The following is an 18935-nucleotide window of genomic DNA, read 5'->3' as shown; positions in this document are numbered from 1 at the left end:
GCCGCTTTGTGAACACTGCTGTTGCCTTCTTGCGTCCACAGCAAACTCATTGTGATGTTGTTGAAGAAAAGGAAGTGCTTGATCACCAAAAAGGTCAAATAAATAACCTGGTTCATGTTAACGACAAACCAGAATTAGTGGGCCGACGTTATGGTGTAAAAACACTCGCAAAACACTACTTTCTGGCAGAACTACGCCCTCAATACTCTGCGGGTTAACAGCTGTGACGTCTGTACCTCGCACCGTTTGGGAAGAGGTGAATCGCGACGTGTTACACCGCACTACACTCTACCAGTCAGCTGCAGTCACGTTTCTGCGTCGTTAAGGTCACTGAAGGAGTGTAGATTATCTCCTGCTGTAAGCAATGACCTGTTGCGTCTCTCAAGACCTAGCCGTCAGCCGGCCGGAGTGGCCGTGCGGTTCTAGGCGCTACGGTCTGGAACCGAGCGACCGCAACGGTCGCAGGTTCGAATCCTGCCTCGGGCATGGATGTGTGTGATGTCCTTAGGTTAGTTAGGTTTAATTAGTTCTAAGTTCTAGGCGACTGATGACCTCAGAAGTTAAGTCGCATAGTGCTCAGAGCCATTTGAACCATTTGAACCTAGCCGTCGGCTGCACACTGATTCAAATCTTCCTCCACTCTTCGTTCAGTGTTTGATACCAATTTGCGACTAACTACATGGCGAACACAGGTAATGTGAGTTCGTCAAGAAATGATACGTTTGTTTAAAGACATTCACGACGCTTAATATGGAGACCAGTTGTTGATCTCACTCCAGGTAAGTAAAAGTATGCAAATTGTTTTATTTCAGAAACTAATCTTCCTCTCTAGGCCACAACTCCATTCATGTTTCCCAGCATAATTTCATTGCCACTGTGTGTCTCGAAAGACACATAGTGATACACTGGATATAGGCACAGATATAGTGGTAACTGGTACGTTAATATGTATCCACTTCAGAGAGTTAGTTTTTTCTCTACGTTTAACAGTGATCCCACGAACACAGTACATACTTTACTACCAGATCGTTTGTGCACGCTCGTCACTTGGATAACGCTTGTCTGTATAGTCGAACTGTTTTCGCCCACGTTTCCATATTTCAATACCTGGCCTGTTGCCCATGGAAAACCAGAGACTAATGGCTTGCCTGTGCCACGTTTTCTTGGAGATACTAAGCAAACCAAAAGCGTATTAGTAATAGTTACAATTATTTTTCTGCAAATGAAATAATATTGTTTGGTACACTGACCTGAGTCATCAGTAGAAATACCTGCGCTTGCAACCCTGACAGTGTGTACGTCAGACCATCCACCTGCGTCGTGGGACCGCCTGCCGGGAGCCCCCAGCTCAGCAGCTGAGGAACACGTGTGAGTTGTAGTATGCGAGGCACTCACCGCTTCGTGGGCGCAGGAACTTTGCCTGGCCATCAGCATGCTGGGAGAGCCGCTCCTCTCTAGCCTTGTTGCTGTCGCGGAGTTCGGACTGGAGGCTGCTTCGCTGCAGTTCTCCACGCTGGGATATCCCGTGAACAGCCCTTCATCTCTGTTCAGCTACTGTAACCTACATCCATTCGAAACTGCGTACTGTACACGTGTCTATATTTTCCTCTACAATTATTGTACCCCACACGTCTATCCATTCCAAAAGTGTTTCGTGATACCTCAGGATGTGTCCTCAACTAGTTTCCTCTTTTATTCCTGTGATACCAAAAGTTTCTTTCATCCCAGTTAGTTTTAGTAACTCCTCAACGGTTATTCGATCCACCCACCTACTTTTTAGATTTATTCTGTGGCACCGCATTTCAAAACCCCTATTCTCGTCTTGTCTGAACCGTTCAACTGTTCACATTTGACTTTTGTACAAGATTACACTCTACACAATTACCTTGAGAAAAGGCATCCTAACACTTAAACTGGTATTATAGGTTTTTAAATTTTTTTTTCAGAAACTCGTATCTTGCTATTGCCAGAGTGCATTTTATGTCGTCTTTACTGTGTTCATTATCAGTCATTTCGTGCTTAAATTGCAAAATACGCTTTCTACTTTTCGTGTATCAAAACCCAACCTAATCCCCTCAGCACAACCTGATTTAATTTAAGTACATTCCATCTCCCTTCATTACCTACGTTAACTTTCATTATGTAATAATTTTTAGAAGAGCTTACCATTCTGTCAACCTGCTCTATCATTTCCTTTGCCTTCTCTTACAGAGCTGCAGTGTCATCGGCGTATCTCAAAGTTTTTATTTCTTCTCCGTCAAATATCTTTCATTTCCCAATTTGTCCTTTAGTTTTTCCTACGTTTACAGACTGAATAATATCGTACAGACTGAGTAATAGGCCAAAATCCTGTCTCCTTTGTTTGGCATTCATTTCCCTTGATGTCCTGCGTCACTTATAACAGCATTCTGGTTCTTATTCACGTTGCAAGCAACAGTTCGTTCTCTGTGTTTTATCCCTTCTATCTTCAAAGTTTAAAAGAATATAGTTCACTCGACATCGTCTAAAGTTTTCTCTAAACGTATAAACTCTATAAACGCACGTTTCCCTGTTCCAACATATCTCGTATGGTAGGTCCTACGTACAGTACTACCTGATGTCTTCCTACATTTCTGCGGAACCCAAACTGATCTTCCAGATGGTTAGGCTCTACTTGTTTCTTGTAGCTCTTATCATCATTTTACACAGATGACTTGTTAAACTGGCGGTTCGACAGAATTCGCACTTGCCAAGACCTACCTTTCATGTAACTGAAATTATTATACTATTCTAGGAGTCTATGAGTACTTCGCCTGTCTCATATATCTTACACGCCGGGTGGAATAGTTCTGTTGTGGTTGTCTCTACCAAGGTTCCGAGTAATTCTGAGGAAATGTCGTCTACACCTGGTACCTTGTTTGGACATGGTCCTTCAGTGCTCTACCAAATTCTTCTAGCAGTATCACATTTTCTACACTATCTTAATTTACTTCGTATTCTCTTTCCGTAATATTGCCTTCTACTTCATTTCCCTTGCATAACCCTTCTACATAATAGTTCCAGGTTTTAAGATTTCCCCTCTGTACATAGAACTGAATTCCGATCTGAGAGTTTTGATTTTCATACAGCTGCTTCACATTTCTTCAGATGTGTCCTTTAATTTTCTTACGGGTGACACTACCTTTACCCTGGTCGTGTCTGCTCCTATAAACATTCGTTTCTCCCCTAATCATTCCTGCTTAACCATTTGCATTTTCTGTCAGTCTAATTTTTGTATTCCCTTTCACCTGCTTCACTGCTGCATTTTTATGTTTTCACCTTTTGGCAGTTACATTCAGCATCTTCAGTCTTCTCCAAGGATTTCTAATACCCATTGACTTTTTTACCTGTTTCATCCTCTGCTGCCTTCACTATTTCATCTCTTAAAGCTTCCCATTCTTTTCGTGTTGCATTCCTCTCATCTGTTTCAGTGAAAGGTTGCCAAATGCTTCTCTCAACAACGTCGAGCTCCTCCAATATTCGAGCTCCCAGAGCCTTCAATTTCGCACCTCTTTCAGTTTCTTCAGTTAAAATCTATAGTCCATAGTCAATAAATCACAATCAGAGTCCATATCTTACCCTGTAAATGTCTTATAGTTTAAAATTTGGTTTCAAAATCTTTGCCTCATCATTATATAAGCAGTGAGAAGCCTTCCAGCGCCTCCAAGTCCTCTGTATTAATACGACGTTCTTACATCATTCTTAAACCAATTGTTAGCCATGACCAAATTAGTCTGTTCAAGATTCTGCCACTAGGTTACCCCCTTCATTCCTTTCGCCTAGTGTCTAGCCTAAGTGATTTCTCAACTATCCATAAAGGGCGTTGCCACATTAATAATCACTAAGCTATTGCAGACAGTCCCACTCCAACAGCTTCACCTGGAGTTACCACCTTGTCCTGTTGTGGCCCACGTGAACGTTCATGCATTAAATCAAGTTGTACTGTAATGCTCTCTCTCCCAAGTTCGCTTCAGAACCGCTTCATTAGTTATACAATCTAATATGAAGGTCCTGTTAAATCAATTTTTACAGCGCTTTAATGGCTGATATTGAACAATAGTCACCGTGCACGCAGCAGTTCATGTGGCTAAAAGAAACTAAAAGATCTTTAAGTGGTTTCAGTTACCTTTCTTTCTTCCCTTAGATCTCAGATCATTTCGTTAAAAATCTTTCTATGAGTTTATTCGAAAGTAACTGGACTCCAAACAAAGACTCACTTAACTGCTAACAGAACCAAACTATTTTCCACCATATGACTGGGGATCTTTTTACGTTTCAACAACTTGTGATAAAGAAAGTTAGTCTCCGGTACTTTGTGGATAAAAACAACAAATGAATTTCCATTATCCTGGTTTATCCACCAGTTGCGGGGCTAGACTCTGGGTATTTTAATAATTTCACGACTGCTGTGTTCTGTACTAATGAATGCATTTACTTGTGGCAGTTAATTAAAGAGAGGCTATGAAATGAGTTCTGTGAACCGCGAATATGTCACTGGCGCATTGGGCCCAGTCGTTCCGTAAGCGACGCCAAATAAAGGCATTGTTTTATTGCCCGTGTTACATTGTGTAGCAAGCGGCTTGCTAATTACCTTTCTATTCAATTACAGCCCGGATGAAAAGAAGCAAAGTTTTGAACTGTTCATCGGAAAATCTTGCGTGAATTATCTTTTAATTAAAAAAAGGATCGTTTCAGAGTGCTTACCGAACATTTCATTTCCGCTTATCGAAATCCCTGTGCGACCGACTACTCTTTTACCTGCCTGTCGGTCGGCGAGTACTGCCACCCCGACAACTCTTTAAAACATACTTCATTATTACGCACCGTTAAGTAACTTCCTACGTAAATAGTGTGGGATTGTGGTCGTAAGTTACGTTACGAGACTCGCGTAGCACTTGGTGAACGCCTAATAGAGCCCCCGCAAGCGAACAACAGTGGCCTTCGTGCAGGTTTCTACTGTGAATTCAGTATACTCGTTGCTGTGTATCACACACTTCCCTTCATTTGATGCACAAGGCAGACAGAGGAATTTTGCATGGTTTCTTGTTGTGACTGTTAGTCCAAAGCAATTATTCCGCTACCTCACTCCCCCTCTCCACGAATATGAAGATGCCCAGGGCGGGCAGTGGCTTGCGTGCCTCAGTGATACAGACAGACGTACAGTAAGTGCAATATTCTGAAAGTATTATCTGTTCAGAGGCCAGGTTTAGATTGCATTCCTGAAGAGAGCAGCAGTCTTTTCAGATGATGCAAGGGCAACAGTCTAGGTCAGGGGCGACCAACATTTCGACTGGTGGGCCATGTCTGGGCCCGAGTGCTAAAAAGCTCAAACTTCCCCCACCACCAGACCAGGCTATCTGAGCACGAGAAGGGGGAAGAGGGGAAATCAGCGACGAGCCGCATTTTAATGACAGTACAGTCATACTAAATAAACTTGCTTATATATCTCGCATTTCTCAAAGAAGTAGATCCCAGACAAAAAATAATTTTTCGGTATTAATTAATTGTTTTTGGCACGCTGAAGAGATACTGAAATTTTTATCTGGTACAAACTGGCAGCATACAGGCAGACGCAGACAATTTCACAGACTTTCGCACCAAGTTGCCGCGTAATCATCACTTATTTAGTTTCATACTTGACAAAAGGATTTTCACACTAATAAGTCGATCGAAATATTGTAGCACTTTTGCAACCTAATTGTGGAGACTATCAATATCTGAGAACAAGCAATGTAGACGTCTTGGACAATTTTCACGTAAAAAGATTTGCAATTAAAAGTGGAATTACATTGCTGCACATGCACGGGGACGCTTTCAACTTAAACAGCAAACAGTCTCGAAAACAGCTCGAAAACAGATGCAAGCGTTGTAAAATCTTTGTTATAGTTCTTACAAGGCCGCAATGAATTCTTCAAGCCTTGCGCTTTCTTTAACATCAGTGAACTTTGGAAACTGGATTGTCTTTGGTAGGATGTGTCGCTTCTACAGCGCGATTTTATTTTTACTTGCATGGCCATCAAATGGAAATAAGATACCTCGCAGTATCTTACTGTGGGCAGTGTGCAGACAAGTCCAATTGAAATGTGAAACCAGCAATCCGTTCTGGATGTTCTAATTTGATTTCCTGGACTTCTTTTTTCCTTGATAAATTCAGTAATATCAAAATTTAAATCGAAAGATCGTTCCAGACAAGCTCAATGACTTAATCAACGTACTTTGCAGTAATTTATGAAGTCTCCATACTCTTCGTTCATTTCCATTGAAAACTGTTGCAAGTGAAAATGGAATAATGGGGGCGACTTCAGAAATTTTTCTATTCGTAGCACCAACTTCTTAAAATGCTTCATGCCTACAAATTAAGCACAAAGTACTACTCAATGTACAAAACAATGAATCCCGTCGGTAGATCACTGTAATATTTTGCTCTCCCATTGTCGTCTAAAAGTTTAAATTCTTTGTGCACTCGGACATTATGGAACACCTTGAAGAAAATGACTTATTGATACATGACCAACACGGATTCAGAAAATATCGTTCATGTGCAACGCAGATAGCGCTTTATTCTCATGGAGTAATGAGTGCTGTCGACAAGGGATATCAGGTCGATTCCATATTCCTAGATTTGCAGAAGGCTTTTGATACAGTTCCTCAGAAGCAACTATTAATCAAATTGCGTGCATAAGGAGTATCGTCTCAGTTGTGTGTCTGGATTTGTGATTTCCTCTCAGAGAAGTCACAGTTCGTAGTGATAGACGATACAGCATCGAGTAGAACAGAAGTGATATCCGACGTTCCGCGAGGTAGTGTCATAGGCCCTCTTGTGTTCCTGATTTATATAAATGATCTAGGTGATAATCTGAGTAGACCCCTTAGATTGTTAGCAGATGGTGCTGTAATTTACCGTCTAGTAGAATCATCAGACAGTCAATTCCAATTACAAAACGATCTACAGAGAATTTCTGTATGGTGCGAAAAGTGGCAGTTAGCACAAAACAAAGAAAAGTGCGAGGTCATCCACAGGGGTAGTAAAAGAAATCCGATAAATTTTGGATATACGATAAATCGCACAAATCTAAGGGCTGTCAATTCGACTAAATACCTAGGAATTACAATTACGAGCAACTTAAACTGGAAAGATCAAATAGATAATACTGTGGGAAAGACGAAACAAAGACTGGGCTTTGTTGGCAGAACACTTAGAAGATGCGACAAACCCACTAGAGAGACAGCCTGAATTACACTTGTCCGTCCTCTGCTGGAATATTGCTGCGAGGTAGCGGATCCTTACAATGTAGGATTGACGGAGACATCGAAAAAGTGGAAAGAAGGGCAGCTCGATTCGTGTTATCGCACAACAGGGGTGAGATAGTCACTGTTATGATACGCGTGTTGGGTGGCAGTCACTGAAAGGCGGTTTTCTTTGCGGCGAGGTCTATTTCAATCACCAACTTTCTCTTCCGAATGCGTAAATATTTTGTTGACACCCATCTACGTAGGGAGAAATGATCATAATAAAAAAATAAGAGAAATCAGAGCTCGAACGGAAAGATTTAGGTGTTCCTTTTTCCCACGCGCCATTCGAGAGTGGAATGGTAGAGAAGTAGTATGAAAATGGTTCGATGAACCCTCTGCCAGGCACTTCAGTGTGAATTGCAGAGTAATCATGTAGATGTAGATGTAGATGAAGATGTAGGAACTATATTGCCATTTTGTAGCAGGTATCCAGTATCCACCCCCTATGCGAACTGAGAATTGTTGTCCCCATCTACTGCCATTCCCATTCATTCTAAAGGATTGTGGCGACACTCCGCTAGACAGCCTCTTTCTTGCGCAAACAGCCGCTGGACCTGTGAACGTCCTTCGTACCCGGAACAAATATAGCGAAAGGTGAACAGAGCTGACTGCCGAGAAGGACCGAGCAAAGCCGAATGACAGGCCGGGCCTTCACCCACACGCGGCGCGCACCACGCGCTGCGCGTGTGTAGGCTGGCGAGCCCTGGCCGGAAATGGGCCACATGACTGACTACTTTGGCCTTGGAACATCAGCAGACATGGCCTTCCTGTCTTAGTACCGCGAACGACTAAGAGTGAAGAACATGCAGCTGTGCACTATGGCTTAATGATAATGGTATCCTATCGTGTAAGATGTATCGGAAGCACTATAATTTCCCACTCGCAGTCTGCTTGCTTAACTGGATAGTAACGTGCTTGCCTCTAGTACAAGCGGGTCTGGGTTCCATTCCCGGCCGGGTTGGAAATTTTCTCCGCTCATGGACTGGGTGTTGAGTTGTTCTCATCATCATTTCATCACCGGCACGCAAGTCGCGCAATGTGGCGTCCACTGCAATAAGACTTGGACTTGGCGGCCAAACTTCCCCGGACGGGCCCTTCCGGCCAGCAACGTCATAGGCTTATTTCAATTTTTTTTCCCACTCACAGTTCAGGAAAGGGACAGGAAGTTTTCATCAGGGATAAAGTAGTTCAGTTCTCGCATTAAGAAAATAGAATCTTTTTAAATCCGATGGTAAAGCACAATGCTTGAGATTGGGTAGAGGTACTGAAACGAATTTGGGAAGAAAGAAATTTATGGCACAGCTTGCCTGAAGGAAGAGATCACTGCTGAGACATCGAGGAATTGTCTGTTTGCTGGGAAGCATGGAAGGAGGCGGGGGAACAAGGTGTACACGCTCAGATATTCGTACCGACTTGCTGCACAGACTGTGTCTGCACAGACAAATCTTAGTGTGTGCATGAATCACCGACCGAAAAATTTGTCTGTGTTCGGCTCGTGCGAATTCTGGTTGGAATTTAACTGACGCTGACCAAACGACTCGTTTTAAGGGCCCTCTACACGCTCCAGTTTTTCTGAGCTGATCCTTTTTGTAACAACCACCTACACACCTGGTCTGCAGTTTACAGTTAGCGTTTGCGCCTTCCAGCTACGGTTAAGCTTTTGTACAGTGTTGAACAATAGTCTGAGAGTGTAGAGTATTTTCTGTTCTTGACCAAATAAAGTAAGTTTGCTTATGAGGTAATTATTCTACCTACTGCTATTATTCCGGAAGTTATAAAAAGAAAACGACCAGTACAGAGAAGATGGACAGAAGAGAGGCTCATGAAACGTGTACGGTTTCTGCAGGTTAATCTTTGGAAGAAGCTACAAATTTAAAAAGGAATAGCCGGTTAGTTACCTAAACATGGAACGAAGAGGCACTCTTTGTGTTGATATAGTATGTTACATTGTGCCTAAGGAGAAAACTACTTGTGAAGGACTCATAGTAACGCTGAGGTTCGTTATAACTGACAGAAGGTATGCTAATATGAAATTTTCTGCTATGATATTCCATTCATCGTTCAGACATAACATTTCGGAAAGATGTCGTGCCACATATGTAGCACAAAAGCACTTTATCCGGTCTGCGTCAATTCAAGCGTTGACAGAATTCGAGCAGGCAGAACACAAACCGTAGCGTGAATGTTTCAGTTGGCGATTCACTCCCACGAAACGATTTGTCTCTTCAAACATTATATCTACAGACCAGTCTGTGCAAATATCGTAGCGTGTAAAGGGCCCTGTAGCATACAAGGTGGCGCCTTTAACGTGTCACAACAAATGTCTCCAAAACTACGCATGGTTCGATAAAAGTCCAAACTGAAAAGTTAATGTAAGTAAAAGGGGCATGTGTCTGTGGTACAACTGCCACCTCCGAACCACCCCTCCAGCGAAGGCAGGGTCAATATAGTATATTCAAATGGGACCCTCTCCCTCCCCCCTCCCCATTCTTACGGCAATTCGGATTCTGTGCCAAAAATACGTACGGTTGACTTAAATCATTGTTTCCCCTTCGTGGTTCGTGGCACTGTAACCGGCGTATATAAGGTGTGCCTGGTTTTGCAATTAACAACCGATGCATTTGATTCTACATTTCATGTAACTGTAAATTTTTGTATTGTAATGACTGATCCATGTTCAAACGTTACTTGAGTGTTACAAATGTGATTGTTCAGTACAAATAATATGGCTAGGCATTGACATTTCTGGCAAATAAGCTGCTTGTATGGTTACATGGTTTTGTATTTCATGGGGGGCTGCTTTTGATGAGTACATTGGATTTGTTGGTTTCGGAGGCCGCCCTCGAACCTCGCCATCAAGGTGACTGATTCCGGTGCGTGTTTCCTTCCAAGCGTCAAACTCTTGCGCAATAAGGTAAAACGTCCATGACGTGATAGTGGCAGGGGCACCTGAAATGGATAATCACCGAAATGAAGCACCCAATTGTGAGAGTCAAGGGGCTCACCTATATCAAGCATCCAGATGGGGACAGAAAACTATTACATTCACATCTTCGTTATCACGCTAAATGTGGTTTCTAAACTGACACTGAAATGACTAACCGTATTGTACTGTACAATCACATTTGCAACACTAAAATAAATTTTGAATGTGAATATCCACCTTTAGAACACCGTGGTTTAGATTTACATCGTACATGAAATGTAGAATCAGGTGCATCAGTTCTTAATTGCATAAACAGGCACGCATAATATTCGTCAATTACAGCGTCATCTACCAAGAAAGGAAAACAACTGTTTGAGTAAACTGTACGTATTTTTTGGGAGTAGAATCCGAATTTGCGATAAAAAATGAGGGGTTTTCGGTTGGGAATACAAAATTGACCCCTCCTACGCGGGGTGGATGGTCACCGGTTGTACCACACACAGGTGTCCCGTTTACTAACATTAAGTTTTCACCTAGAACCAGTTTTTCATACAGTGCATCGTTTTCAAGTTATTTATTTGTATCAAGTTAAAACAACCGCACCAGGACTTGCTTCCGGAATTATGTGGTTCAACGATGTAGGTGACATCATAACAAGAAATTTCATGTGAGCATAGCTACTGTGAGTTGCAAGTACCTCAATTTTAAGTTTTTGATAAGCACCCAACTGATTTTCTCGTTAAGTGTCGTTTCTCCTTGTTTTCGGATTAACATACTGCAACAACATAAAGAATCTCTGTTCGTGTTAGGTACATAAAGAAGTCCTCTTTTCCGTTTTTAGTTTCTTTAAAAGATTAACAAAATGGTTCAAATGGCTCTAAGCACTATGGGCCTTAACATCTAAGGTCAACAGTCCCCTAGACTTAGAACTACTTAAGTAACCTAAGGACATCACACACATCCATGCCCGAGGCAGGATTCGAACCTGCGACCGTAGCAGCAGCGCGGTTCCAGACTTGAGCGCCTAGAACCACTGGGGCACAGTAGCCGGTTCAAAAGATTAACGTGTAGAAGCGTTACACCTTTTAGAAATCTTTGTTTTGCCCATGTTCTCCGTACCGTTCTACTTCTTTTTATAACTTCCAAAGCAATAACAGCAAACATGTCTACGTTCTAACAGGTCTTGGACCGAGCGAAGTGGCGCAGTGGTTTGCGCAATGGACTCGTATTCAGGAGTACGGCGGTTCAAACCCACGTCCGGCCATTCCGATTTAGGTTTTCCGTGATTTCCCTAAATTGCTTCAGGCAAATGCCGCGACGATTTCTTTGAAAGGGCACGGATGACTTCTTTCCACATGCTTCCCCAATCTGATAGGACCGATGACCACGCTGTTTGGTCCCCTGCCCAGAATCAACCAATCAACGAACAGGTCTCGGAAGTCCCAACGGTACCGACCGACTGCCATGTCATCCCCAGTCAGTAGGAGTCACTGGACGCGGATACCGAGCGTCACTGGACGCGGATACCGACAGGTACGTGGCTAGCCCATGCTCTCCCAACGGCTGACAGCTTTCGTGATCACACCCACTATTTCTAAATCAAGTTGCTTCTAAATTGGCCTGAGAGCATCCCGCTTGCCAAAAGCGCATGGCAGACCAGGACGATGCGCTCGTAAGTGCTAGTCAAGGTCAAAAGCGCTTAACTTCGGTGATCTGGCGAGAAGGCTGGTGACAATGTAATAATACTAGAAAGAATAATTACCTTACAAGTAAATTTACTTACTTTGGCCACTACCAGGAAATTCTGTGCACTCTCAGACTGGCGATTCATGAATGTCGAAATACTGCATTGTGGTTGGGAGGTGTAAATGCGAATTGATTGCTACAGACCTTATGTGCAGAGGGTCGTTGCGAACGTGGTCTGTTCATAAAATCCGGAGCGCGTAAAACGGCTCTTGGGTGAGCAAGCGGGCTCATATATGCATGTGCTGCCGCTGGCGCACTGCGCAATCAAACCGCGCCAGCAGCGGGCCGAGCCAGCGGCTACTCCTGCCGCGCAACGTGGCTCTGTTCCAACCAGTGCTGCCCCCATTGCGGACGCGTTGCCTCAACAGAACTGATCTGCCCAAAGGAGCTCGGCTTGTAACGTCGAACCACGGTGTGAAATGCAGCGTTCGTCCCCATACTGTCGATCCAGGTGCCGTCCGCGACCGCCCCTCTCTCCGGGATACACTGGAGTCTAACGAGCACTGAATTCGGTAGCACGGTTTTGTCACATTTCGTGTATGAGCCATTAACGCTAGAGTGAACGCACTGAGTCTACATGGGTACCGTAAACCGTAAAGCGATCGTTGTAGTTCTTTCTTGGTATACGCTCAAAGTACCTCTAATCAATAGCGCAAAATCTGGAGCCACCTGCAGCGTTATTTCTAGTCCCATTAATGACTGCCTTCACACCTAGAAGTATCCGAAGATTTACTCACTGTACTCCATGTTGGAGACTTGCTCTAATTGAGGCGAGACGGTTTCCGCCAAGCGTAACGGAAAAGAAGAGAACCCTCAGCAGCAGCAAAAATGTAGAAGTGACGCTGGAGGTTCACGGGAACAAGGCGACAAGCGACGGACTGCAAGGAAAACGGTTGACCGCAAGCAGTTTGCCCGCAACATTTTTCAGAGAAAGAGTAGGGCAGTCCGGGGGGCAACTACGAGGATTTATTTTCGATTTTTTAAAATTTTCTTGGTTAGATTTATCATTTTTAAAATTCTTTGGCCGTATAACGTGGTTATTGTAGTATAACTTGGTGTGTATACTTTTTAACTCAACATTACATTTAAGAGCACAAAATAACTGTACGTAGGCTCAAGTCGAGTGTGTAAACTGTTCCGCGTGTGTGACAATTTTGCGAGCCTGTGGGGACATGCTTACACATATCGTAGAACACAATAACGATTAAGTAAAACACCTAGTCATTAAAGTTTTCAGTATATATTTAACTGGCAGCAATCAAAATTCCACACTAACATACACCAATTAACGTGGTAAAATACCAAAAGTTTACTAGCAGTAACTAGTTTTCTTTCCGAACATCCAACTGTTAGCATAATATGGTCTTTATAGAAGTTTGAGTGTTAATTAAAGGCCTATTAATTACCAACTTGCGAGGTGAAATTTATGCAAACAAAATCTAATGGGTATAGTCATAGTCATGGTGAGTCCACCTTCTACATCTAAGGCACAGGAGCCATTCTTCATTTCTTTTTGATTGGTTGTATCGTTTCGAGCAGTAAGTGCAAACGCAATTTCCTTCCTCTTCGCTAGACTGCTGCAGGTCATAAGAGAAAAGAAGAAAAACTGCACGAGACATTCGTTGAGATGGGAGAGCTTGATAGCATAAGCTTTGGGAGGTCTGGTTTGCGAGAGGAGATGTAGAGAACGGAAGAGAAACAAAATGACAGTGGACATACAAGGAAGCGGAAATTACACGGACCTAAAGAGGGTTCCAGAAGACAGGAGAACATGGAGAGGTACCATGTGAAAACCTGGCCTTATGCAGAATAATAGTTGTACCATTATATCACAAACAGACCTGTCTTCATTATTTCCGTTGTCCCGCTTTTAGCGGTTTCTTATCCTCATCTGTCCTCGGTCTCGTAGAACTATTTTTTTCTTCGTGATTCATTACGTTCAAACAGCTTCTTTAGGACTTTCTACCTTTTATTCTCCTGTGATTTTTTTTAATTTGTGTTTCCAACAGTTTTTGTCTTAAAGTCAGCTTGACTGAGGTGTCAGTTTGGATGGCAATGCAAAATGGTGCGTAAACGTTTCCCATCATTACTGTGTGAACGTGTCCCTTCGCCATGTTTGATTTAGTTTCGAAATGAGAGTAGTAAATTTCAGGATTTCGAATTATATAAGAAACGTTATGCTTCATAGGAGCTTCGATATTTGAGTAATAAAATTTATGCACCTTGCACAAAACCACAAATTTGTTCTTGGCGCTGAGATGTTCACTCAAGTGCTGCCGTAAAGGTTGTGAGAGCCCTCAATAGATGGGAGCACTAAACTTCCAGTGTCGATGGTCCGTCGTCGGTACCGTTCTGGCAAGAGTGGTTCCCCACAAAATCGCTATGTGTGAACGTGCCCTGTGCGTAAGCTGGCCCATGCCTTCCCTACATCAACAGAAATACAATGGCTACTGAGAGAAAAAGGAGCGATCGTTGGCGAATTGGAAACTAAATCCGATGAAGGTTTATTCAGGTATATTGGACAGTGTCGCTAGTATGCTCATAGATGGCGTCACTCCGCTCTTCTCAGTTGTGAGCCAACAGTGACGGCGTAAAGTAGTGTCTCCCACCAAGTATGTGTATATGCCGGGAGATTCCTCCTGATTTCATGCAACCCCACGTAATGTACCTGTCATGTGTTTCATTATTCATGACAGTTCTCGGCCGCACCCTGCAAGGACAATGAGGACGCTCCTGCAGCGTTTCCGATGGGAAGTGTTTGAGAATCCGCCATACGGCTGAGACTCGGCTCCCTCTGATTTTCACCTCTGCTCCACTGAACCGCTGGCTATTAAGACATTCTGGCACAGACAACGAGCTGAAATCCATCGTAGGAAATTGTCGGATAGTACAGAAAGTGGGTATTGGTAATTTATTACAATGCTACGACAGATAAAGTTGTGCCGGCCAGGGTGGCCGAGCGGTTCTAAGCGCTACAGTCTGGAACCGCGCGACCGCTCCGGTCGCCGGTTCTAATTCTACCTTGGGCATGGATGTGTTTGATGTCCTTAGGTTAGTTAGGTTTAAGTAGTTCTAAGTTCTAGGGGACTGATGTCCTCAGAAGTTAAGTCCCATAGTGTTCAGAGCCAGCCTAGATAAAGTTGTTACAGTGAAGACAGATGTTTAAATCGGAGAGGCGGCGATGTGCAGAGGTAGCTCGAAAGTGTAGCTAATTGTTGCAAAGTAAAAAAGGAAAGATTTTGATTTTCACTGTGGTTTCTATTTCTCTATCGATCGTTCCTCACTTTCCGAAAAGCCCTCGTACGTATAGGCGAATATTCCGATCCTTAAATGAAAAAAAAAAATCTCGGTATTTTTTTGGCAATTTTACCTGGAAGGATAGTGATTTTATACGTAATGAATGCTCGTAGTCGTCACGGACATCTCGTGTTAACTATCGCATACATAACCCAGCCATGACAGCTCTATAGGTGTCCCACAAGCGTCGGTGAAATTGTGCGATGTTATTGTCGTGTCGATCCATCACGAAGGCTCCAGTTGTCGAGAACGTTCCAAGGAAATGCTACATGCCACTCACCTTATTCCCTAATCGATACTCCGGACATTTCACGTTCTATCGCTCCGGATTATCGCTCTGAGATCTCAACTGTCGTGGTAGAATGAAATGTCTGACATCCTGATATAAAATCAATATCTGTACGCATTAAGTATCATTAACTTGTGTTGTCCGCTTTCTGACCGATTTCACGTGACAGAACTACAAAATTACACAGAAAATTGGTGTCACATCGCGCCTGAATTTTTTTCTTCGACAGAATGGTCATACATCTTTTTAGAAATGTGGCAGTGCCGTGTGTGTAGTACGAGCCATGTAGTAAGTCACTCACGCAGAATCGAGGTGAGCTCTTCACTAACAGGGAAGACAGCGATGTCTATATCACAGCCGCCCGAGCACAAACTGCTGCACATGTCATCCAACACGTGGGACCGCATGCATTGTCGCAACTGAGCAACAAGTCTTTTCGTCTATGTAAATGAAAAACTTTGCAAAAAAGATACAGCAGTTGGCCAAAAATGTGGGAACACCGGGAAAAATGTATGGTGATTGTAGTGTTGGCAGAAGCGCCAACACTGTGTTGCTAGAGGACGCCGAAATGCACGCGTTTAATTACACGCTGACTGGCGCGAGGTCAGGAACAGGACAATATCTTGAGAATTGTAAATAAAGTACGTAGATGATGTAATACTTAACTCTAATCCACAATTGTAGAACAACTCTCTTGATGATACATGCTTCACATAATATATATCAATTGAATACGGCGCCTTGCTAGGTCGTAGCAAATGACGTAGCTGAAGGCTATGCTAACTATCGTCTCGGCAAATGAGACCGTAGTTGTCAGTGAACCATTGCTATGAACGTCGGCTGTACTACTGGCACGAGTGCTAGTACGTCTCTCTAGACCTGCCGTGTGGTGGCGCTCGGTCTGCTATCACTGACAGTGGCGACACGCGGGTCCGGCGTATACTAATGGACCGCGGCCGATTTAAAGGCTACCACCTAGCAAGTGTGGTGTCTGGCGGTGACACCACAGTGATCGTAAATGAAGTCGCTGGACATCCTGCCGGTTGCTCTGTTGTATTTGAACACATGAGGCGGCCGGGCAGCGCCCTCAGTACGCCGCCGGTGTCAGTCGTGGCCAGAACACTGTTCTCTGATGTTGTGAGTGCCTTATGTCGGAGTTGAGTGAATTCGATAGTGGGCGAATCGTTGGTGATCGTATTGCGGACGTTTTCGTAACTATGACAGCCGAAGCGTCTGGTGTTTCAGGAGGCACCAGATCTAAATGTGCAGCGAAAGCTGGAAAACATTATCCTCAGAGTCACAATGTGGTCGAAAATGACCCTTGAGTGACCGTGACAGACGGTCGTTGGGAAGGATTGTGACGAAAAATAAGACCACGACCGCCGCAAAGGTCACTCCAGAACCCTGTCTGCACCAAAACAACGCTATAAGGTCTCCATAAGCTGAAGAGCAAGCTCGAATCCCAAAACCAAACTTCAGCGACGCGAATGCCCGTAATAGAGAAACGTAATGTCAAACCCATAAAATCTGGACAGTGGTGCTGTGTAAAAAAGTCATTTGGTAGGACGAGTCTTGTTTCAGACGGTTTCCAACTTATGACTGAGTTTACGTCTAGCTCACACGGTCTCCAGCCTTCGATGCAGTCTCTATGCTGCCTAGAGTGAAATATAGCACGGATTCGGTGATGATTTGGGCAGTCATATCGTGATGTTCCATGGATTACATGGTTACTCTGCAAGGCCGCACGACTGCCAGTGAAATGTGATCGTTTTTTCTGATCAGATCCTTGACGTGACACAATATTTGTTCCCCCAGTGATGTTGCTGTGTTCCAAGATCGCAAGGCACCTCTTCACATTGTGCAGAACTGGTTCAGTGGACATGAGAATGAATTGTAGCATCTCCCACTGGGCACCACAATTACCAGGTTTCAATATTATTGAGCCTTTCTAGCCTAATCTGGAGAGAATGGTGCATGATCGCTATCCATCTCTATCATCTTGCCATAGTTTTGCAGGAGGGAAGGCGTAAAATTCAGTTAGAAACCGCACAGGACTTGTGTTTAGTAATTCCGTGGCCGCTGTAAGCTGTTTCAAATACAAGAGGTTTTCCTACGCAGTATTAGACATGACAATGTGTTGTGCTTTTCCTGTTTCAACAACTTCTGTCCACGCCAGTACGTTAATGAAAAATTTCACTGGAATTACTGCATTCTGAAAATTGTTATTATTTGTGTTGTTTGTGTCCATTAGCACTAAAACACAGTCGTTAAATATACGTGAAGAAGAGATATACAAAAATACGTGAATTCCATGTACAAATGCCTGCCATAAAGTACAAGCTCAGTTGGAAACAATAAAAAGAAGATAAATAAACGGAGCAATGAGCCAACCGACAGATTCAAACACGTCGCTGGTAGTCATGCAAAGGTTGCCTAGTCGGAAATGCTTAGTGTAAATGGTGGATTCAGTCTGTCTACTATTGATTTCCAGATATGTGCATACGTCATAGTCTCTAAGGGCAAAGTCTTGCTAAGTAGAACTGAAACCTTTGTCTGACAACTGCTTCGAACAACTAGCCCAACGATCCACGCACAAAATAAATTTTCTATACCGGCCAGTTACAAACAGACCTGATTTTCTTGACCCTGTTACGAATGAGGGAGGGATTAGCGAGCTCGATGCTGTTACAGGAACAATGATCACCAAAGGCGAAAAGGACATCAGGGAACCTAGGAGAGTATTGATGTTTGGTCATGTTGCTAAAGAGGCACTATATTTTTCTAAAGCGTTTACTGTAACACCCTCTTTTACAAATACCCGTATGATTAAATGTGAGCTAAGTTATTTGTCATGTATGACTATATGCAACTGAAACTGCTACCAAAAGTATTTACATGAATTGTATGTTTCCATTATTAGAGGAATATTCATCTTACTTAACATGCTTACTGAGAACATTCAGTTAAAATCTTACAAAGGAGGAAAAAATACAAAGTTTATATATGAGTATCCTAAACCATGACACATCCAGAAAAATATGTCTACAAGTCATTCTCATCAGATCAATAGCTACCACAATCAACAGCACCAAACATTAGCTAAGACTTCTCCTCCAACTCTGCATAATGGAATCATAGCAAACAGCGCTAATCAAATTACATTTCACATGAAAAAAATCATCCCAAACTCAGAATCACATTGACAAGTTGCTGCTGAAAGCAAATACTATACAACTTTAGATGAGACTACAGTTCCTTCCCGGCAGCTGGATAATGAAGAGAGAATTCAAAAATACAAAGAAAACTGACAATATTACACTAATAGCAGGTAGTGCCAGTATTCAAGATGATAAAGAAACGGTTATT

This window comes from Schistocerca serialis, chromosome 2, assembly GCF_023864345.2.
Source record: "Schistocerca serialis cubense isolate TAMUIC-IGC-003099 chromosome 2, iqSchSeri2.2, whole genome shotgun sequence".
Lineage (NCBI taxonomy): Eukaryota > Metazoa > Arthropoda > Insecta > Orthoptera > Acrididae > Schistocerca > Schistocerca serialis.
The sequence above is the reverse complement of the archived record's forward strand: the minus strand, read 5'-3'. Positions refer to the sequence as shown.